The sequence below is a fragment of the Heterodontus francisci genome, chromosome 1, assembly GCF_036365525.1.
Source record: "Heterodontus francisci isolate sHetFra1 chromosome 1, sHetFra1.hap1, whole genome shotgun sequence".
Classification (NCBI taxonomy): Eukaryota; Metazoa; Chordata; class Chondrichthyes; order Heterodontiformes; family Heterodontidae; genus Heterodontus; species Heterodontus francisci.
In genome coordinates, this window is record NC_090371.1 from 232,806,794 (window position 1) to 232,831,358 (window position 24,565).

Here is a 24,565-nt window from a genome sequence, read left to right on the forward strand (position 1 = left end):
TGGGCCCAAGTGGACTGTCAAAGTCTGTAATGGAAGCAAAAAATAATGATGTGGAGGACATGAAGGAACCCTCGGAACCACTAATAATCAGGGACATTGTTAAAGATGGCCTCCAAAAAAGTCCTAGAAATAGAACAGATGAGGACATTGGTGAGTTTGTGTGAAACTGAGAATCGGCAACCAGATCTAAATTTGAAAAAAGGATAAATTATTGAAGGCATTTTGAGAGTCTCTCTATTGTTATATTGTGGAGGCAATGATCTGTACATAGAATTATAACACCTGGTTCACTAATGTCCTTTAGGGAAGGAAATCTTCTGTCCTTATCTGGTCTGGCCAACATGTGACTCCTCGAAGGTCGCCCTGAGTGAAGCTGGGGACATGGGCCTGAGTGGACTGTCAGAGACTGTAGTGGTCACAAAAAATAATGAGGTGGAAGACATTAAGGGACCCACGAAACCACTAATAATCAGGGACATTGTTAGAGATGGCCTCCGAAAAGATCCTAGAAATCGAACAGATGAGGATATTGGTGAGTTTGTATGAAATGGAGATTGGCAACCAGATCTAAATTTGAAAAAAAAGATAAATTCTTGAAGGTATTTTGGTACCTTATATTGTGGAGACAATGATCTGTACATCGAATTATAACATCTGGTTTATAGCAATTTATTAGAAAGTTTCAACCAGTAATGAAGCAGAACATACACACAGATTGAAATATTAAAGCCCCTTATTTCTCCTAGCCCTCACATACACAACAGGTTAACTGGGGAAAAAATAAAAGGGATTTTTGTTTACAGCTGTTACAAAGAAATGGAAGGAATAAAAAAAACTTTGGCTGAAAAGAAGGTATGGAAAGATGTCCTTTGTTTTGGTGAGTTGTCCCAAAGGCGTTGATGGCTGTCAATGGGATCTTCCTAGAACAGTCCTTTCCAGGCGAGGTTGATTATCAGTTTGGGGTAGACTTTCAAAGAGATGCAGCTGCAGATGCCAAATAGGTCTTACAGCAGGAAATGCAGCAACAAGGTTTTAGTTTCACACATTCAAAGTTGCAGGGATTTCTTCACAAGAGAAAGAGGTGAGCTGTCTTCTCCTGGCAGGTCAGGAAGCAAACTGCCTTTTTTCAACAGTTCAAATTAAAACCTAAATTTTCCACAAGCAAGTCTTATGATATCTATAAATCTTGTACTGTCATTCCTTTGTGAACATCTCTCCAAGTTAAAATAACCCCTCCTGGCTTCTTTGAAAACAGGTGCCTTCCAGTTACAGAACACTGATGAAAGGTCACTGACTGAAACATTACCTCTGCTTCTCTCTCCACAGATACTGCCTGACCAGCTGAGGCACAGGGGCCGGTAAAATCCTGCGGGAGAGGTCCGCCTCAACCTGCGATGTCGAGAAGGGCCCACCGCATATGACCGGCAGGGGGGGACCTCGGTGCAGCCCCCCCACCCCATCGCTGGGCGGCGGGCCCTTCATATACATATGTAAACCGTACCAAATGAGATGTAAATAAACTTACCTGCAGGCGGCGGCCGTCCCACACCGATATATTACGGCTGCTGTTCGTGCTCTGCGCGCCTTCAGAACTCCGCACAGAGGTCCGGGCGAGAACCTGGTGGGGAGCGGGAAGAAATCGAATTTTCAGGGCGGTAGGGGTGAAGGAGCGAGGTAAACAATCTTTACTGGCTAATGGGATGGTGGAAGGGGTTGCGGGTCAAAGGGAACAAATTTTGGGGGGGAGATTTGGAATGCGATGGAAGGTTTATTTTGGGGGAAGAGTGCGATTAATGTTTAATTTACCCATTGGGGGGGTGGGTGGGAGAAGTGATTTCTATTTGACATGACATTGTATTGTTACGTCCTGGAGAGCGGGACCTTTAAATTTTAAAAGACTACTGGAGGGCATACAGCCCTTTAAAAATGGTGGTGGCACCTGCGCGGTGGCGCCAGACACTGTTGCCGGGGATGCGGCAGCTGCCCCCAAGTTATCGGGAAGGCCACTCCGTCCCCTCTATTTAAATGAACCCCCACGCATAATATCGCAGGGGCTCAGGGACGGCACATTAGCACGAAGATCTAATGCAGGTGGGAAGTATACAGTAAATGGCAGAACCCTTAGAAGTATTGACAGGCAGAGAGATCTGGGCATACAGGTCCACAGGTCACTGAAAGTGGCAACGCAGGTGGATAAGGTAGTCAAGAAGGCATTACGGCATGCTTGCCTTCATCGGTCGAGGCATAGAGTATAAAAATTGGCAAGTCATGCTGCAGCTGTACAGAACTTTAGTTAGGCCACACTTCGAATATTGCGTGCAATTCTGGTCGCCACACTACCAGAAGGACATGGAGGCTTTGGAGAGGGTACAGAAGAGGTTTACCAGGATGTTGCCTGGTCTGGAGGGCATTAGCATCGGAGGAGAGATTGGATAAACTCGGATTGTTTTCACTAGAACGACGGAGGTGGAGGGGTGACATGATAGAGGTTTACAAAGTTATGAGTGGCATGGACAGAGTGGATAGTCAGAAGCTTTGTCCCAGGGTGGAAGAGTCAGTTACTAGGGGACATAGGTTTAAGGTGAGAGGGGCAAAGTTTAGAGGGGATGTGTGAGGCAAGTTCTTTACACAGAGGGTGGCAAGTGCCTGGAACTTGCTGCCGGGGGAGGTGGTGGAAGCAGGTATGATAGCGACGTTTAAGAGGCATCTTGACAAATACATGAATAGGATGGGATTAGAGGGATACAGTCCCCGGAAGTGAAGAAGGTTTTAGTTTCGGCAGGCATCAAGATCGGCGCAGGCTTGGAGGGCTGAATGGCCTGTTCCTGTGCTGTACTGTTCTTTGTTCTTTGTTTTTAGAGTGCACCGCCGCCAACTGCGGTGCACTCGTAAAATTCATCCCTGTGAGTGTGAGTAAAATGCCTCTCCTTGCATCTATCTCACATTCATTAATAGGACAAAAATACCTGTCCTCTGACAGCCATTCTGTCTCTCACAAATAGCCTCCAAATTCCCTTTCTTCATGAGAACTTCTTTTGTCTTTATTTTATCAAGACTATTATAATTTATGCTTCTCAGAACCTTTCTCTCTTGTTCTTTCTAATTTGGAAAGATGCTCTCCTATGCAATCCTCTCCTTTGTTCTGGTCCAAATTAACCACACGATCTTCTACTTTAACTCATTATTTTCCTTGGAGTTGAAATACCTTTAGATCCCTCAGTCTTTCATTCCACCTACATTCTGTTGCCTTTGAAAACTTAAGCTTGCCATCACCAAGTTGCTACTTTCTGATTGAATGCATCTTTTTAATTGTTTTTGACCTTGGTGTCCTGCTATATTGGTCTTTGTTCGTTACCTTGGTTTCTCAATTTTGGGGGAAAAATGTCCTAGGAATAGTCATGTCTTTCAACACTATTTAAAATGTTCCATTTTTATTTGTCATAATATCACTGTTCAGTGAAGTAAGTGATTACAATGCAAAGTGAAACACCATGCATGAGAATAGGTGAGCTGCACAGCAGGAAATTCTATAATTAGAGGTTAGGAACTGTGACTTGGGTTACAAATGATCTGTTTCCTGATGCCAGGGTAAAAGACATAGGTCAACAGGTGGAAACTTTTAACATAGGAACATAAAAAAAGGAGCAGGAGTCGGCCAGAGAGCTCCTTGAGCCTGCTCTGTCATTCAAGATCATGGCTGATCCTTGACCTCAACTCCACTTTTCTGCCCAATCCCCATATCAGTTGATTCCCTTAGAGAGCAAACATCGATCGGTTATAGCCCTGAGCATCCACAGGCCTCTGGGGTAGAGAATTCCAAAGATTCACAACCCTCTCAGTGAAGAAAGCTCTCCTCAACTCGTCCAAAATGATGGTTATCCCTTATCCGAAGAGTATGCCCTCTAGTTCTGGACTCTCCAGGCAGTGGAAACAGCATCTCAGCATTTACCCTGTCAAACCCTCTCAGAATCTGATATGTTTCAATTAGATAACCTTTTCCAGAAAAGCAGGGAAACCAACCAGCAATTGCACAACATAATGATTGCCAGTTCTGATGAAAGGTCACTGACCTGAAACGTTAACTCTGCTTCTCTCTCCACAGATGCTGCCAGACCTACTGTGTATTTCCAGCATTTCTTGTTTTTATTTCAGATAGCCAGCATCTGCAGTATTTTGCTTTTATTATAGTATGGAGGTCTTGTTGACAGATGTAGGATGAACATTGCCGAGTTAGGTTCTCGATTAAAGTTGAAGACCTTGAGAGTTGTAACCTCCTACTTCTTGGAGTTTTTGATTCCGAGGACATTGAGACAAGTTCTGGGGCAGGAGGAGGCTTTTTCAGATATGATGTGTTTCATCTTCCAATAATTTTACAGAAAGGGTAAAGAGAACAGAGAGGAGGCATTAATCTAGTAAGGCAGGTCCAGGGTAAACAGGAAAAGGAAATTCATAACAATGCCAAAAGGGTCAATTAAGAATGTTTAAGAATATTTGTGCTGCAAAGAGCATCAAAAATAAAGCACACAAAAAATAAAATTATGACAGTAAGGTTCAGGGACAGGGATTCTATTTTAATAGGCCAAAATTGTGGGGATAGACAGGGCTAAGTCATCTACCATTCATGGGCGGCACAGTGGCGCAGTGGTTAGCACCGCAGCCTCACAGCTCCAGCAACCCGGGTTCAATTCTGGGTACTGCCTGTGTGGAGTTTGCAAGTTCTCCCTGTGTCTGCGTGGGTTTCCTCCGGGTGCTCTGGTTTCCTCCCACAGCCAAAAGACTTGCAGGTTGATAGGTGAATTGGCCATTATAAATTGCCCCTAGTATAGGTAGGTGGTAAAAGGAATATAGGGACAGATGAGGATGTGGTAGGAATATGGGATCAGTGTAGGATTAGTATAAATGGGTGGTTAATGGTCGGCACAGACTCGGTGGGCCGAAGGGCCTGTTTCAGTGCTGTATCTCTAAAATCTAAAAAAAAAATCTAAAAAAAAATAATTGCCTAACCTTAATAGTCACAACACGACTAAAATTCAACGTGAGTGTAGCTCAACTGAGATTTGAAAGGTTTCTGTTTAAGTAGGCCGGTGGAATTATGGTTTTGTTCAAGCCATAGCTCACTGGGATTTATAAAGGTTGCTCCCCTTAAAAGGAAACATCATTAGAATGCAAGAAGGATCTAGCCCCACCAAGCTGATTTTTAAAACAGAAATAATGAATCTAATTAAATCAGTAAGGCAGACAATGGTTTTTAAGACAAAAACAAGAAATGCTGGATTCACTCAGCAGGTCTGGCAGCATCTGTGGAAAGAGAAGCAGAGTTAACGTTTCGGGTCAGTGACCCTTCTTCGGAACTGACAAATATTAGAAAAGTCACAGATTATAAACAAGTGAGGTGGGGGTTGGGCAAGAGATAACAAAGGAGAAGGTGCAGATTGGACCAGGCCACATAGCTGACCAAAAGGTCACGGAGCAAAGGCAAACAATATGTTAATGGTGTGTTGAAAGACAAAGCATTAGTACAGATTAGGTGTGAATATACTGAATATTGAACAGCAGCAAGTGTAAACCTGAAGAAAAACAACCTGAAAAAAACAGTGGGTAAGCAAACTGAACAAACTAAGATGAAATGAAATAAATGCAAAAAAAGATTGTAAAAAATGTAAAAAGGAATGTAAAAAAAAAAGAAGGAAGAAAAAATAACTAAAAATGACTAAAAATGAAAGTAAAGTGGGGGGGCTGTCATGCTCTGAAATTATTGAACTCAATGTTCAGTCCGGCAGGCTGTAGTGTGCCTAATCGGTAGATGAGATGCTGTTCCTCGAGCTTGCGTTGATGTTCACTGGAACACTGCAGCAATCCCAGGACAGAGATGTGAGCATGAGAGCAGGGGGGAGTGTTGAAATGGCAAGCAACCGGAAGCTCAGGGTCCTGCTTGCGGACTGAGCGGAGATGTTCCGCAAAGCGGTCACCCAGTCTGCGCTTGGTCTCCCCAATGTAGAGGAGACCACACTGTGAGCAGCGAATACAGTATACTACATTGAAAGAAGTACAAGTAAATCGCTGCTTCACCTGAAAGGAGTGTTTGGGGCCTGGGATAGTGAGGAGAGAGGAGGTAAATGGGCAGGTATTACACCTCCTGCGATTGCAAGGGAAGGTGCCCTGGGACGGGGACGAGGTGGTGGGGGTAATGGAGGAGTGGACCAGGGTGTCGCGGAGGGAACGATCCCTTCGGAATGCTGACAGGGGAAGGGAGGGGAAGATGCGACTGGTAGTGGCATGGTTTTTAAGGTTCACCCAGGCACAGACTATAGCTCAGAAATGAATGTAGAGTCTTTTTTTCAGTGACTGAGTAAATCAAGTGACTAGATCAATGCTTTTATATTTTATTCATGGGATGTGGATGTCGCTGGCAAGGCCAGTATTTATTGCCCATCCCTAATTGCCCTTGAAAAGGTGGTGGCGAGCTACCTTTTTGAACTGCTTAAATCCGTGTGGTACTCCCACAGTGCTGTTAGGAGGGCGTTCCAGGATTTTGATGTTGAATAAATAGCGATGTGTTTTCAAGTCAGGATGGTGTGTGATTTGGAGGGGAATTTAGAGGTGATAGTGTCCCCGTGCACTTGCTGTCCTTGTATTTCTACGTGAAAGAAGTTGCAGATTTGGGAGGTGCTGTCGAATAAGCCAAGGTGGGTTGCTGCAGTGCATCTTGTAGATGGTACCCACAGCAGGCAGTCTTGGAGGGAGTGGATGTTTACAATAGTGGATGGGGTACCAATCAAGTAAGCTGCTTTGACCTGGATGGTGTTGAACTTCTTGAGTGTTGCTGGAACTGCACTCATCCAGGCCAGTGGAATGTACTCTATCACACTCCTGATTTGTGCCTTGTAGATGGGAGACAGGCATTGGGGAGTCAGGAAGTTAGTCACTCATCATAGAATACCCAGCCTATGACCTGCCTCTTGTAGCCCAGTATTTATATGGCTGTTAAAGTTTAGTATCTGGTCAGTGATGACCCCATGTTGTTACTGATGCAGAATTCAATAATGGTAATGTTGTTAAAAGGTGGGCACAAGAGCAGAGGGACCTGGGTATATATGTGCATAAGTCATTGAAGGTGGCAGGACAGGTTGAGAGCATACAGTATCCTGGGCTTTATTAATAGGGGCAAAGAGTACAAGAGCAAGGCAGTTATGTTGAACTTGTATAAGACATTAGTTTGGCCTCAGCTGGAGTACTGCATCCAGGTGTGGGCACTGCACTTTAGGAAAGATGTGAGGGCATTAGAAAGCTTACAGAAAAGATTCACGAGAATGGTTCCTGGGATTACGAATGTCAGTTATGAAGATAGATTGGAGAAGTTGGGACTGTTTTCTTTGGAGATGAGAAGGAGATTTGATTCAAAATTATGAGGGGTCTAAACAGAGTAGATAGGGAAAAACTGTTCCCACTCATGAAAGGTTTGAGAATGAGAGAACACAGATTTAAAGTGATTGACAAAATAAGCAAAAGTGACATGAGGAAAAACTTCTTCATGCAGCGAGTGGTTAGGATCTGGAATCCACTGTGTGAGAGTATGGTTGAAGCAGGTTCTATTGAGGCATTCAAAAGGGAATTAGACTGTTATCTGAAAAGGACGAATGTGCAGGGTTATGGGGAAAAAGCAGGGGAATGGCATTAGGTGATGTGCTCATTCAGAGAGCTGGTGCAGTCACGATGGGCCGAATGGCCTCCTTCTGTGGTGTAACAATTCTGTGATTCTGTGAAAAGCATGGGAATTCTCCCTGGTTTCCTAGCCAATATTTATCCTTCAATCAACATCACTGAAAGAAAATTATCCAGTCATCATCACATTGATGTTTGTGGGAATGTGCAAATTGGCTGTGGTGTTTCCTGCATAACAATAATGACTAAACTTCAGAACGATTTCATTGGCTGTAAAGCAGGGGTACTCAATATTTTTTTTTGTGAGCCCCGCTTCCATGTTATAAAAGTTCCAAGGATGCAATGCAATCCAAAAAAAGTACTTTTATCGTATAAAAATAGTTATATGATTATATATTACTTTGTTTTAATAATGTGAAACTTATTCCTGGTGCTGAGCAACAATTCTGTCAAGATTTGGAGGTATCTTAAACAAGCAGACATGCTTGTCATGCTCAATGTTCATCCTGGCTCGATTATGCTTAAGTGAGTGGACTGTCACTCTGAGGTGGGTAAACTGTCACTCTAAGGTCTGTAGACTACCACTGGAGCTAATAGAATGCTGCTGAAACCAGCCTTTTCTTCTCGCCTTGTATGGCACGAACGAGACAAGAGGAACGCGCCTGCTGTCTCCTTGACCAATGACATACGTGCGGGCTGTATTTTTTTACACCCTATACCCACCCTGACCTCTCTGTCCTCAGCCTCCTACACTGTTCCAATGAAGCTCAGTGAAAGCTTGAGGAACAGCATCTCATCTTTTGACTGGACACTTTACAGCCTGACCTGCTGAGTTATTTCCAGCTTTTTTCAGTTCTTATTTCAGATTTACAGCATCTGCAGTATTTTGTGAAATAAAGAAATCTATGATTTACATCTGTAAGTTCACAATATCTTAGTCCTCTGCACCAGACAATTGGTTTCGTCCTGTGTGGACCTGCATACAGGAACAATGGGCTGAATTTTGGGTAGGAGGCGGGGCTCCCTGCGCTAGGCCAAAAAGGCGGGGGGAACCCCACCTTGGCCTTTTCCTGACCCCACCCCCTGCAGAGCACTCCTCTGTGCGTGGTGGAGGGCCCCCCCCCACCCCCCGCCACTGGTAAGATCCCAGCAGTGGTGGGAAGAGGCCCTTAATTGGCTGTTAATAGGCCACTTAATGGCCTCAATTGGCCTCTGGGTGAGAAGGTCATCGTTGGCCTATCCCACCCCTGGGAAGATTGCTTGGCGACGGGGAAGAGGTGAACCCTCCACTCCCTGCCACCCATTGCGATTTTCCGTGCCATCCCCCGCCTCAAGGGTGCCCATAAAATCCCTGCCAATGTGTGCGCTAATTCCTGAAGGGATTGTATGAGATGAATGAGATGAGCTGCCCAAATATTCCAAAGCCTAATTCGGTTTTTTGTTTTTACATGCAGAACAATTGTTGGAATTCATGCAACAGCTCCCAGCTTTTGCCAACCTGCCGATATCAATTAAAAGAGAGCTTTGTACTATGATGGTTTTTCAAGTGGTGGATCGGGCAAGAGGTGTGTATCTTCAAATCAGTTTGCTGAATTTTGATCTCTGATGTAAAAACTGGAAAAATGCAATGCCATGTTTTAATGTGCATAGATTTCCTTACACAATCTAAATTTGAAACTCCATTTGCTCTAGTTGAACATATCCCACTTGCTTTATCAACTGTAGGAGAAGTATGATTTGTCACCTCAACAAGATATATGTTGATAATTTCGCTGAACTTGATGTGCAACTTCAGATAACATTCTGAGTTAGTTTTGAGCATGAACATTATAGCAAATTGACTGAAGTTTCAAATCTATTTCCTTTCTAGTTGCAAAACAAGGCATACATTTTCTTTACACAACTAATGATGAATAAAAACTACTGTAACGAAATATAGAACTATAGAACATATTCCAGATAAAATAGAAAATGCTAAATTATTTTCTGGTACAAAACAACTACTGCAGGCCTCAAATGAATAGTTTCTAAATGCATTAACCAGGAACAGGTGCCTTTTAGTGACTATTTTATCTTGTGGCTGCAGTAACTTATGATTTGAAAGCTGTTTTTCTATTCTATGGAAGCAGTAAAACAGATTTTTTTTTTCTGATGTGGTCTACCAGTAATTGTCATTGAGGAAAAAGGTGAAATTCTGAATTGATTGACACTGTCTATTACAAGTATTTTGTTAGCATTGCTGTTATGACAGTGTGGATTCAAAAAATCAAACACAAACTTGAAGTTAAATTGAATGTTATAATAGATTTCATCTTATAAATCCACATGTGTGCCATCTGAAAAGTTGGATATCACATTACCTAAAACACTGTATCAACAAGCAACTCACCCAGGCTCTTTCGACAGCACATTCCAAACCCTCGAACTCTATCACATAGAATGACAAGGGCAGCAGATGCATGGGAACCCCACCACCTGCAGGTTCCCCTCCAAGCCACACATCATCCTGACTTGGAGCTATATCGCCATTCCTTCACTGTTGTGGGGCCAAATTCCTGGAACTCCCTTCCTTCCGGCACTGTGGATGTACCTATACCCCAAGGACTGCAGCAGTTCAAGAAGGCAGCTCACCACCACCACCTTCTCAAGGGCAATTAGGGATGGGCAATAAATTATTGCTTTCGAACTTTCTGATTTCAATGTTCGATAATATTGTACGAACAAAGAGTTTGATTATTCAAAAATCTTTAAAGCGTAAAGTGCAATATTGGAACATGCTTTATGCAACACTGTTTAAAGTTGACATTTTTAGTTGTAGGATTGCTAATGCCACTAATAATGACCAAGTAAGAACACATATATACCTGTTTAAAGCAACTTTTATTACAAGTGGAGTGGAACTTATACAATCCACTAGGACTGATATTTTGCTGCAAAATGGATTGAACAAATTACAACTGTGCAAAGTTCTGCCCTCTTTGCATTTCTTGGACAATTCATGGTAAAGGACACGCACGCTAGGTTCAGTTAATGTATATGTCGGTCTAGCTGGTCAAAGTGAGATGCTGTCTATGTTAATTATTATATATAATGGAAGAACAAGTAGCCTTTGCAGTGTGATGGACAATCTGCTGCCAAATCTTTGTCACTGTTGCGTGGAACTTGACTGTTTTGATGTATGCAAGAGCATACTCATCGGGAGGGGTTACCCGACCAGGTTCATGCCCAGGATCTGTGGCTTTTTAAAAAATAAAAATAACTTCCCTCCAATTGTCCCTCACTGTCTCCATGTTCACATTTGCAGCTTCCACCTCGGCCATTGGGGCTACCAATCTCTGAGTGCTGGAGGGCCTCCCATTGGCTCTCCAGCAGCGGGTGTCTGCCCGCCATCTCTGATTGGATGGCGAGCCTGCTCCCTGCCCTTTAGTTGCCTGGATCATTGAAGATTGCAGTGGGTGTATCTAAAGCACGTTGTGTGGGCCCTGGACTCAGAACTAGTCCCATTTTCCAGTTCGGGAACCCTGTTGAAAATCTAGCCTTAGGGGTGTTTCTCTGTTCTGGTTTAGGGTGTGGATGAGTTACAGATATCTCTGTGATCAGGCTTATTTCTCCAGTACTTTACTCACCTGATTTATATCCTTCACAACATTGGGTACAAACTGAAAAATAACTTTTCCACAGGTTCCACATGTATTCTGATGATACCCAGCTCCAGCTCACTACCACTTCTCTCGAGCTCTCCACTGTCTCTGACTTGTCACACTACTACTGACATCCAGTATTAAATGAGCAGACATTTCTTCCAACTAGATATTCGAAGACCAAAACCATCGTCTTCAGTGCCTGACACAAACTCCATTCCCTTACCACCTATTCCACCTCCATCTGTTCAAACTGTTCGCAACATACGTGTCCTATTAAACTCAAAGCTGAACTTCTTACTATGTATCTGCTCCAACACCAAGACTACCTATTTGCACCTTGGTAACAGCACCAGACTCCACCCCTGCCTCAGCTCATCTGCTGCTCAAGCCCTCATCCATGCCTTTGTAAATTTCAGACTTGACTAAATTCCAGTGGTCTCTGGCCCAGCCTCCCATCTTCAACAAAACAAAAACAAATGCTGTGGATGTTGGAAATCTGAGATAAAAATAGTAAATATTGGAAATACTTAGGTAGGGGAGGTCCTAAATGAATACTTTGCTTCAGTATTCGCTAGTGAGAGGAACCTGGTCGTTTGTGAGGACAGCGTGGAACAGGCTGATATGCTCGAACAGGTTGAGGTTAAGAGGGAGGATGTGCTGGAAATTTTGAATGATATGAGGATAGATAAGTCCCCGGGGCCAGACGGGATATACCCAAGGATATTACGGGAAGCGAGGGAAGAGATTGCTGTGCCTTTGGCGATGATCTTTGCGTCTTCACTGGGAATTATAGACCAGTCAGCCTTACGTCGGTAGTGGGCAAATTATTGGAGAGGATTCTGAGAGACAGGATTTATGATTACTTGGAAAAGTATGGTTTGATTAGAGACAGTCAGCATGGCTTTGTGAGGGGCAGGTCATGCCTCACAAGCCTTATTGAATTCTTTGAAGATGTGACAAAACACATTGATGAAGGAAGAGCAGTAGATGTGGTGTATATGGATTTTAGCAAGGCATTTGATAAGGTTCCCCATGGTAGGCTCATTCAGAAAGTAAGGAGGCATGGGATACAGGGAAGGTTGGCTGTCTGGATACAAAATTGGCTGGCCCATAGAAGATAGAGGGTGGTAGTAGATGGAAAGTATTCAGCATGGAGCTCGGTGACCAGTGGTGTTCCACAAGGATCTGTTCTGGGACCTCTGCTCTTTGTGATTTTTATAAATGACTTGGGTGAGGAAGTGGAAGGCTGGGTTAGCAAGTTTGCCGATGACACAAAGGTTGCTGGAGTTGTGGATAGTGTGGAAGGCTGTTGTAGGTTGCAACGGGACATTGACAGGATGCAGAGCTGGGCTGAGAAGTGGCAGATGGAGTTCAACCTGGAAAAGTGTGAAGTGATTCATTTTGGTAGGTCGAATTTGAATGCGGAATACAGGCTTAAAGACAGGATTCTTGGTAGTGTGGAGGAACAGAGGGATCTTGGGGTCCATGTCCATAGATCGCTCAAAGTTGCCACCCAAGTTGATAGGGTTGTTAAGAAGGCGTATGGTGTGTTGACTTTCATTAACAGGGGGATTGAGTTTAAGAGCCGCGAGGTTATGCTGCAGCTCTATAAGGCCCTGGTTCGACCACACTTGGAATATTGTGTTCAGTTCTGGTCGTCTCATTATAGGAAGGATGTGGAAGCTTTAGAGAGGGTGCAGAGGAGATTTACCAGGATGCTGCCTGGACTGGAGGGCATGTCCTACGAAGAAAGATTGAGGGAGCTAGGGTTTTTCTCATTGGAGCGAAGAAGGATGAGAGGTGACTTGATACAGGGGTACAAGATGATGAGAGGCATAGATAGAGTGGATAGTCAGAGACTTTTTCCCAGGGTGGAAAGGGCTATCACCAGGGGGCATAATTTTAAGGTGATTGGAGGAAGGTTTCGGGGAGATGTCAGAGGTAGGTTCTTTACACAGAGAGTGGTGGGTGCGTGGAATGCGCTGCCAGAGGTGGTAGTAGAAGCAGGTACATTAGGGACATTTAAGAGACTCTTGGATAGGTACATGGATGATAGTAGAATGAAGGGTATGTAGGTAGTTTGATCTTAGAGTAGGTTAAAGGTTCGGCACAACATCGTGGGCCGAAGGGCCTGTACTGTGCTGTACTGTTCTATGTTCTATGTTCAAGTGTCTGAATTGTATAAGACATCTTTTTTGTGAAACTAATTCAATTTTCAGTAGCTAAGAATGAGTGTTCATAACAAAATTGAAATATTAAAATATATTTTTTTAATTCATTCATGGGATGTGGGCATCACTGGCTCGGCCAGCATTTATTGCACGTTCTTAATTTCCCTTGAGAAGGTGGTGGTGACCTGCCTTCTTGAACTGCTGCAGTCCATGTGGGGTAAGTACACCCACAGTGCTGTTAGGGAGGGAGTTCCAGGATTTTGACCCAACAACAGTGAAGGAACGGTGATATAGTTCCAAGTCAGGATAGTGTGCGGCTTGGAGGGGAACTTGCAGGTGGTGATGTTCCCATGCATGTGCTGCCCTTGTCCATCTAGGTGGTAGAGGTTGTGGATTTGGATGGTGCTGTCTAAAGAGCCTCAGTGCGTTGCTGCAGTGCATCTTGTAGATGGTAGACACTGCTACCACTGTGCCTGGTCGTGGAGGGAGTGAATATTTGTAGATGTGGTGCCAAACAAGCGGATTGCTTTGTCCTGGATAGTGTCGAGCTTCTTGAGTGTTGTTGGAGCTGCACCCATCCAGGCAATTGAAGAGTATTCCATCACACTCCTGACTTGTGCCTTATAGATGGTGGACAAGATTTTGGGAGTCAGGAGGTGAGCTACTCGCCGCAGGATTCCTAGCCTCTGAGCTGCTCTTGTAGCCATGGTTTTATATGGCTGGTCCAGTTAAGTTTCTTGTCAATGATAACCCCCAGCATGTTGATAGTGGGGGATTCAGTGATGTAAATGCCATTGAATATCAAGGGGAGATGGTTAGATTCTCTCTTGTTGGAGATGGTCATTGACCAGCTCTTGTGTAGCATGAATGTTACTTGCCACTTATCAGCTGAAGCCTGGATATCGTCCAGGTCTTCCTGCATTTCTCCGTGGACTGCTTCAGTATCTGAGGAATCTCAAATGGTGCTGAACATTGTGCAATCATCAGCAAACATTCCCACCTCTGACCTTATGATTGAAAGAAGGTAATTGATGAAGCAGTTGAAGATGCTTGGGCCTAGGACATATACAATGAATTATATGAAATGTATTTTGCTTGATTTTAATGAGATTAATAATAATAAGCATGAAGGATCTTCCAATTTATTATCTATTTAATCAAGCAGTTTTCTCCTTATTATAGAAGTGCTATTACTCATCGGAATGCGAAGAACTGGTAGTTAAACTTTATTTTTGTCTCTGAATAAATGTCTCTGCTTTTCCATCCACCTGTCTGTAAACAGATTTGTGATTGAATTTTTCCCTCCCTTAAACTCTGATAATAAATGACTGCAACAACAATACGGTTGTTAGAGTTAAATCAAAGAATTAGGGTTTATTTACATACTCTTAAACTTGGGAAGGGGTTTAACTTCACCATGCACACCTACAAATGTACAAGGAAAGATTAAAATGCATAAAAAGGCAAGGACATTTACTAAATAGAACTATAACCTGACATGAATTTCAGTTAAAACTGGTGTCCATTTAAATTATCAAAAAGTCCAAAAATTGGCGGTCACTGACTAGAAATGCTAAATTGGGGGAGAAGCTGTCGGAGATATCTCTTCTCTTAAAAATTTTTTCTTTTTTGTACTCATGAAAGTAAATGGAGGTAGCTTACTTTTGCTGAAGTCACCTTTTTCTTGATGGAGAGCGAAGCAGCAGAAGGCAGGTTTTCTTGCTATTTTTGCAGACTGTGTCTTTAATCTTCTTTACTGTTTGCAGTCTGGTTCTTCTTTAACTTTCTGGCTTTTGCAGAATGTGTCTGAGAGAGAGGTGTGCAGCTGCAGGCAGCTGTGCGAATCTGAGCAAAAGGCAGCTATGGGTTGAAAACAGGCTTTATCCTCAAACTGTTACAGTTTCAAGTCCAGGCAGTTTGGATATGGGTTTCTTGGGTCCTAAAATTAGATCGCTTCAAGTTGCTGTCCCACGCGCTCTCTCCTCCATTTTAACAAGTGGAATTCAGCTAAAACTTAACATGATGTATAAAATGGTGGTTAACATCAATACTCAAATGCACAAAACACAATTTACAGTGGGTTCTCACCTATATAAAAAAAAACAAAGCGGGATGAAATTCCTTTGCTTGGCTCAGTTATGTACTCAAAAATAAGGAGAACTTGTAACTTTGATCTTATTTTTTATCTTCACAAATGCTCACTTGAATGATTCAATAATGCTACATTATCAGTGCCCCCATTTCCCATGAGAATCTCAAAGAATCTCGCGCCATTTTGGGGAAGCCAAACCATGCCTGGTTATAGAGTTAGTAAATTGAAACAAGTTCCGAACATTTACTAAAATTGGATGTTTTATTACTTGAGCACTGAGTGTGATAGTTGCAAAGAGGGAATAGCAGGAAGTAGTCAAGGTCTATTAACTGAATAACTTATCGCCTAAATTACCTCTCAGTGTGTGTACCTATATTAATATAAATAGCATTACTACATGTTGTAAATATGCCTAATGCTGTAACATTTTCTGTGCTCCTTGGCAGTCTGTGTGCACAGCCCAACAGGACCCTTGTCCAATCCTGAACCAGGTGGAAAATAATGTGCAGAAAGTAGAGGAGGCGGGAGAGTTTTTAATGACAAGGGAACACCAAGAGTTGGATGGCGATGTAACCAGAAAAGGACACATGGTCATAAAAGTAAGTAGGAATGTTTAAACACATCACAAACAAACATTGATCTAAAAAAACACTCATGATGTCCCATTGTAGTTTTTGCATGAAAGTTTATTTTGCAGATCTTGTTAGATGTAACTTTACTAAGGATCTGTTCCGTTGTACTATGTTAGGGAACAGCTGAGGAGTTGGCAAAACACCTGGTGGAGGAGCATTGTGGGGATCCCACATACATCAAAGATTTTCTTTTAACCTGCAGGACGTTCTTCGCAAGCCCTTTGGAAGTTGGAAAGAAATTGCTGGAGTGGATTAATGACCCAAATCTCAGGGAGAAGGTTAGCCAAAAGAAAAAAAAATGCATGGCTTGACTTTTAACATTGTAATAATTCAGCACTTAAGTAATTTGTTTCAACTGATAAACTTTGTGCTGATCTTTTCCCTCACAAACGTTTAATATGTCAAAAATCCAATAGTTACTTTTGAATAACTAACTACATGAATTGGAAAAAGAAGGTTCATTTGTAATAACGTTCTTTTATAGTATGCCTTGGATATTGTTCAGTTGGGAAACAATCTACAATGCTGCATATTTGACTTGAGTCTATTTTCAGTTTTTATGACATAGAGTCTGTATATATAGAGTCTTGTTTTCGGCGGAGACCAGGGGGCTGCTGGGTAAGTAAAACCCTATATATTTGGGCCGTTTAAAATAACTTGCCTTTCATTGCAGCAGCTTTTTCGGGAGCAGAGAGTGCGAGCGAGTGATCAGCTGGGAAGGTCAGTTTAAAGTAAACTTAATTTCCTTTTGTTTTTGGCGGAGACCAGGGGGCTGCTGGGTAAGTAAAACCCTATATATTTGGGCCGTTTCTGAACCCGAGACACTACACCTGTAGTGTCTGCCACCCGCCCTCCTCCTCTAACCAAAAAAAAAGGACTCAGTGGTGTGTAGATAAGGTACGGCTTTTTCTATTTCCCTTTTTTTTTTATCATGTGATTGGTTAAAAACTTTTCGTTCCTTTTTCATTTAACTAAGTTTAAGCTTAAGATTAAAAATGGCAGGAGATCTCAGACCCATGACATGCTCCTCTTGCTCAATGTGGGAGCTCAGGGACACGGCTGATGTCCCTGACTCCTTCACTTGCAGGAAGTGTGTCCAGCTGCAGCTCTTGTTAGACCGCATGACGGCTCTGGAGCTGCGGATGGACTCACTTTGGAGCATCCACGATGCTGAGGAGGTCATGGATAGCACGTTTAGCGAATTGGTCACACCGCAGATTAGGATTGCTGAGGGAGAAAGGGAATGGGTGACCAAAAGGCAGAGAAAGAGCAGGAAGGCAGCGCAGGTGTCCCCTGCGGTCATCTCCCTCCACAACAGGTATACCGTTTTGGATACTGTTGAGGGAGATGGCTCACCAGGGGAAGGCAGCAGTAGCCAGGTTCATGGCACCGTGGCTGGCTCTGCTGTTCAGAAGGGCGGGAAAAAGAGTGGAAGGGCTATAGTCATAGGGGATTCGATTGTAAGGGGAGTAGATAGGCAGTTCTGTGGTCTAAAATGAGACTCCCGAATGGTATGTTGCCTCCCAGGTGCACGGGTCAGGGATGTCTCAGATCGGCTGCAGAACATTCTGAAGGGGGAGGGTGAACAGCCAGTTGTCGTGCACATAGGCACCAATGACATAGGTAAAAAACAGGTCCTACAAGCAGAATTTAGGGAGTTAGGAGCCAAGTTAAAAAGTAGGACCTCAGAGGTAGTAATCTCAGGATTGCGACCAGTGCCACGTGATAGTCAGAGTAGAAATGAAAGAATAGTCAGGATGAATGCGTGGCTTGAGAGATGGTGCAGGAGGGAGGGGTTCAGATTTTTGGGACATTGGGACCGGTTCTGGGGGACGTGGGACTATTACAAATTGGACGGTCTACACCTGGGCCGGACTGGAACCAATGTCCTTGGGGGTGCTTTTGCTAATGCTGTTGGGGAGGGTTTAAACTAATGTGGCAGGGGGATGGGAACCAAATGAGGTCAGTGGAGAGTAAGGATGTAGTAACTAAAGCCTGTAAGGAACTAGATAATTAAGTCAGTGTGACTAAGGGGAAGAGTAGGCAGGGAGCAGATGATGAAAGCAAAGGGACTGGTGGTCTGAGGTGTATTTGTTTTAATGCAAGAAGTGTAATAGGTAAGGCAGATGAACTTAGGGCTTGGATTAGTACCTGGGAGTATGATGTTATTGCTATTACTGAGACGTGGTTAAGGGAAGGGCATGATTGGCAACTAAATATCCCAGGATACCGATGCTTCAGGCAGGATAGAGAGGGAGGTAAAAGGGGTGGAGGAGTTGCATTACTGGTCAAAGAGGATATCACAGCTGTGCTGAAGGAAGGCACTATGGAGGACTCGAGCTGTGAGGCAACATGGGCAGAACTCAGAAATAGGAAGGGTGCGGTAACAATGTTGGGGCTGTACTACAGGCCTCCCATCAGCGAGCGTGAGATAGAGGTACAAATATGTAAACAGATTATGGAAAGCTGTAGGAGCAACAGGGTGGTGGTGATAGGAGATTTTAATTTTCCCAACATTGACTGGGATTCACTTAGTGTTAGAGGTCTAGATGGAGCAGAATTTTTCAGGAGCATCCAGGAGGGTTTTCTAGAGCAGTATGTAAATAGTCCAACTCGGGAAGGGGCCATACTGGACCTGGTGTTGGGGAATGAGCCCAGCCAGGTGGTTGACGTTTCAGTAGGGGACTACTTTGGGAATAGTGATCACAATTCCGTAAGTTTTAGAATACTCATGGACAAAGACGAGAGTCGTCCTAAAGGAAGAGTGCTAAATTGGGGGAAGGCCAACTATACCAAAGTTCGGCAGGAGCTGGGGAATGTAGATTGGGAGCAGCTGTTTGAAGGTAAATCCACATTTGATATGTGGGAGGCTTTTAAAGAGAGGTTGATTAGCGTGCAGGAGAGACATGTTCCTGTGAAAATGAGGGGTAGAAATGGCAAGATTAGGGAACCATGGATGACAGGTGAAATTGTGAGACTAGCTAAGAGGAAAAAGGAAGCATACATAAGGTCTAGGCGGCTGAAGAAAGACGAAGCTTTGAAAGAATATTGGGAGTGTAGGCACAATCTGAAATGAGGAATTAAGAGGGCTAAAAGGGGTCATGAAATATTTTCAGCAAACAGGGTTAAGGAAAATCCCAAAGCCTTTTATTCATATATAAGGAGCAAGAGGGTAACTAGAGAAAGGATTGGCCCACTCAAGGACAAAGGAGGAAAGTTATGCGTGGAGTCAGAGAAAATGGGTGAGATTCTAAATGAGCACTTTGCATCGGTATTCACCGAGGAGAGGGACATGACGGATGTTGAGGTTAGGGACAGATGTTTGATTACTCTAGGTCAAGTCGGCATAAGGAGGGAGGAAGTGTTGGGTATTCTAAAAGGCATTAAGGTGGACAAGTCCCCAGGTCCGGATGGGATCTATCCCAGGTTACTGTGGGAAGCGAGAGAGGAAATAGTTGGGGCCTTAACAGATATCTTTGCGACAGCCTTAACAGATATCTTTGCGACATCCTTAAACACGGGAGGACTGGAGAATTGCTAATGTTCTCCCCTTGTTTAGGAAGGGTAGCAGGGATAATCCAGGTAATTATAGACCGGTGAGCCTGACGTCAGTGGTAGGGAAGCTGCTGGAGAAGATACTGAGGGATAGGATCTATTCCCATCAGGAAGAAAATGGGCTTATCAGTGATAGGCAACATGGTTTTGTGCAGGGAAGGTCATGTCTTACCAACTTAATAGAATTCTTTGAGGAAGTGACAAAGTTGATTGATGAGGGAAGGGCTGTAGATGTCGTATACATGGACTTCAGTAAGGCGTTTGATAAGGTTCCCCATGGTAGGCTGATGGAGAAAGTGAAGGCGCATGGGGTCCAAGGTGTACTAGCTAGATGGATAAAGAACTGGCTGGGCAACAGGAGACAGAGAGTAGCAGTGAAAGGGAGTTTCTCAAAATGGAGACGTGTGACCAGTGGTGTTCCACAGGGATCCGTGCTGGGACCACTGTTTGTGATATACATAAATGATTTGGAGGAAAGTATAGGTGGTCTGATTAGCAAGTTTGCAGACGACACTAAGATTGGTGGAGTCGCAGATAGTGAAGGGGACTGTCAGAGAATACAGCAGAATATAGATAGACTGGAGAGTTGGGCAGAGAAATGGCAGATGGAGTTCAATCAGGGCAAATGCGAGGTGATGCATTTTGGAAGATCCAATTCAAGAGTGAACTATACAGTAAATGGAAAAGTCCTGGGGAAAATTGATGTACAGAGAGATTTGGGTGTTCAGGTCCATTGTTCCCTGAAGGTGGCAACGCAGGTCAATAGAGTGGTCAAGAAGGCATACGGCATGCTTTCTTTCATCGGACGGGGTATTGAGTACAAGAGTTGGCAGGTCATGTTACAGTTGTATAGGACTTTGGTTCGGCCACATTTGGAATACTGCGTGCAGTTCTGGTCGCCACATTACCAAAAGGATGTGGATGCTTTGGAGAGGGTGCAGAGGAGGTTCACCAGGATGTTGCCTGGTATGGAGGGTGCTAGCTATGAAGAGAGGTTGAGTAGATTAGGATTATTTTCATTAGAAAGACGGAGGTTGAGGGGGGACTTGATTGAGGTGTACAAAATCATGAGAGGTATAGACAGGGTGGATAGCAAGAAGCTTTTTCCCAGAGTGGGGGATTCAATTACAAGGGAACACGAGTTCAAAGTGAAAGTGGAAAAGTTTAGGGGGGATATGCGTGGAAAGTTCTTTACGCAGAGGGTGGTGGGTGCATGGAACGCATTGCCAGCGGAGGTGGTTGACGCGGGCACGATAGCGTCTTTTAAGATGTATCTAGACAGATACATGAATGGGCAGGAAGTAAAGAGATACAGACCCTTAGAAAATAAGTGACAGGTTTAGATAGAGGATTTGGATCGGCGTAGGCTTGGAGGGCCGAAGGGCCTGTTCCTGTGCTGTAATTTTCTTTGTTCTTTGTTTGTTCTTTATATGTTGCTTTATCATTCCTGTACAGTATTGGTGTTGATCAGTTAGTTTTATCAGTCACTGGCAGCTATTTTCAGGAATTATGCAAACCTGCTCTTGACTAATTTGCATGTTTCTTGTCATTGTTGTAAAAGTTGTAGAGCTATTATTTACTCTGCACAATGATTTAAAAAATCATCAAAAGTAATTGTATCCTTTCTTAAGGCAATGTTGAATTATATTCCATTCACTTGGCACAGAGTTGGGAATTTCTTAAAAACAGTGTATGCACTGTTGTGCTTAATCAGCACTTACTCTTAAAGAATCCACAGAAGCTGATTGGTGAAAGGTATATCTATATTTTACTCACACACTAAATCATCAAGTACAAGTTCTCACTAACTTGCACAGTATCAAGAATCATCAAAGTACAAGCTCTCACTACTTGCACATTATACTACCCGTCAAGGCTGCTCTTCTGTTCTCTGAGCCCTTGGCTCAGGGATATCTTCTCAAGTGTTCTTCCCCAGGTTTCTCGTGCCTTCCCTAGTTTCAGTCAGGGGTTAAACCTTGTCTCCAAGACCCTCCCCTCTTACTTACTCGTAGGGGCCTGGTGTGATGGCATAATGATAATTCCTTATTTGGCTCAGTGAAAACCTGGTTAACTTCTTTACAGTTTCCCATTGTCTACTGTAAGTTTAATCGTATCTCATGTCCATAGTGACTCCTTTATCTGGTACGTGCAAGGACACTGAGTCTGCTAGTATCTTTGCTGTGCCCCTTTCTACCCAACCCCACTATGTTTCGACACACTGTGTAATTATGTGTAATTAGCCCTTTGTTTCAACTAAGTTCTTATATGTTTTTACTGTATGTGTTTTTATTGGGTCTACAGTCTCCACTTTGATCCAGCAGGGCTATGCCCAAGGGATCACACTCTCATGCCTCTTCGGGAGTACACTCGTGCAATTACAATTTTATTTTCAAAGCAAAAGCATAAGCAGTGTAATGTTAAAGAAAGCACAATTTAAGCATCACTTTTTGCATAATCAATCATTTGTGTGAACATAATACCATCGCAATTTCATTTTAAGTATCTATTGCCTTTAAGGTAGTTGCGTAACCTGCGTTCATACATCCTCTCACATTAATTCATGAATTTCTTAAGTTTACAACTTAAGTTTGTCACGTATAACACTATGATAACCAAAACCACTATCAGGACATGGAAGATAATTGTAAACCAGGGGTGCATCTGCACATTTGACCCCCAATTCCATAAATCCTCCCACCAAGTAGAATCATTTATCTCGTCAATCTCATCTTGTAGCATCTTTGATTGTTGTTCCAGATTGTAGTACATTACAGCAATGGCTTCTAGCTTCTGTCTCCCTTTAACCAAGTGTGTGGGCAATGGCTGAATAGTATATTCATATTTCCGGAGGTAATTTATCAAGTCCTCCTTAATACTTTCCGTCACAGTTATCGTTTCTGTCTTTCGTTTATGTATGGCTACCAACTCCATCTTTCCTACTCCGGTTGGTATTTGTGGGTTGAAACAGAACGTACTGTTGCTTACTGGACAAGCCCAGTTATGTCCATACTGGTACTCCTTCGCTGTGGTGGTTAAGCAATATCTCCCTTTCCCATATAGGCCACATGGGTTAGCCCTGACAATGCTTTCCTAGTTTCCATGCTGCAGTTCACAGTGGCATTAAATTCACATTTTGACTCTGCTGTTTTATATATAGGATAAGGATTATATGACCACCTGGTAATCCAGACTACACTCAGACAACATTGTTCCAACTATCTCTTTTCCAATTTCCACAACACAGGGTAATATATCATAGTATTTTATGTAATCTTTTCCCCTTATCATCCCTATATTTTCTACTTCGTATAATTGCAGCCCTAACTTATCTGTTGGAATTACAGGTATTCCCAATACTACTCCAATACTCATAGATCTCATATTTACACACTCCTGACCTTTCCATACCTTAGCAAGTTTTCTGAGTTGGCACCTGGTAATTTTATCATTTGTGTGACTAGCTAAGTACTCCAACTGGGTGTCATTTATCCAAACTGGCACCTGTCCGCACCAATTTGCCTTAAATTTTCCCGAGTTTGTTGTAACATCCACGAACTGTATGTACTACAAACACATTCATTATTTGAAATATCGTGGCCCTCCTTTACCTTTTCTATTATATCATTAATAGTATGAGCATGACCTTCTAGTACTCTCACCAGTCCTGTCACTGTGTTTGTCAAATCCAGTCCTACTTTAGCTATACCACTCTGTTCCTTTCGCTCCTTTTTCATAATATCCTTTACCAGCTTACTGAGAGTTTTAACCTTCTGGTCCACATTTGCCAAATCTATAGTACTGACAATTGAAGTTCCCGTATTTAAGACTGTAGCTACATCATTCACTAAACTACGTTTATGTCTTTTTCCCTTTATTACTCCCTCATCACCAAATTCCTGGCTCAGCAATTGTTCTAATAGTACAAGGCATACGGCATGCTTGCCTTCATCGGTCGGGGCATAGAGTATAAAAATTGGCAAGTCATGCTGCAGCTGTGCAGAACTTTAGTTATGCCACAGTTAGAATATTGTGTGCAATTCTGGTCGCCACACTACCAGAAGGACGTGGAGGCTTTGGAGAGGGTACAGAAGAGGTTTACCAGGCTGTTGCCTGGTCTGGAGGGCATTCGCTATGAGGAGAGGTTGGATAAACTCGGATTGTTTTCATTGGAACGATGGAGGTGGAGGGGCGACATGATAGAGGTTTACAAAGTTATAAGTGGCAGAGCGGACAGTCAGAAGCTTTTTCCCAGGGTGGAAGAGTCAGTTACTAGGGGACATAGGTTTAAGGTGAGAGGGGCAAAGTTTTGAAGGGATGTGTGAGGCAAGTTCTTTACACAGAGGGTGGTGAGTGCCTGGAACTTGTTGCCAGGGGAGGTGGTGGAAGCAGGTACCATAGAGACGTTTAAGAGGCATCTTGACAAATACATGAATAGGATGGGAATAGAGGGATACGGACCCTGGAAGTGCAGAAGGTTTTAGTTTCGGCAGGCATCAAGATCGGCGCAGGCTTGGAGGGCCGAATGGCCTGTTCCTGTGCTGTACTGTTTAGTTTAGTTTAGAGATACAGCACTGAAACAGGCCCTTTGGCCCACCGAGTCTGTGCCGACCATCAACCACCCATTTATACTAATCCTACACTAATTCCATATTCCTACCACATCCCCACCTGTCCCTATATTTCCCTACCACCTACCTATACTAGGAGCAATTTATAATGGCCAATTAACCTATCAACCAGCAAGTCTTTGGCATGTGGGAGGAAACCGGAGCACCCGGAGGAAACCCACGCAGACACAGGGAGAACTTG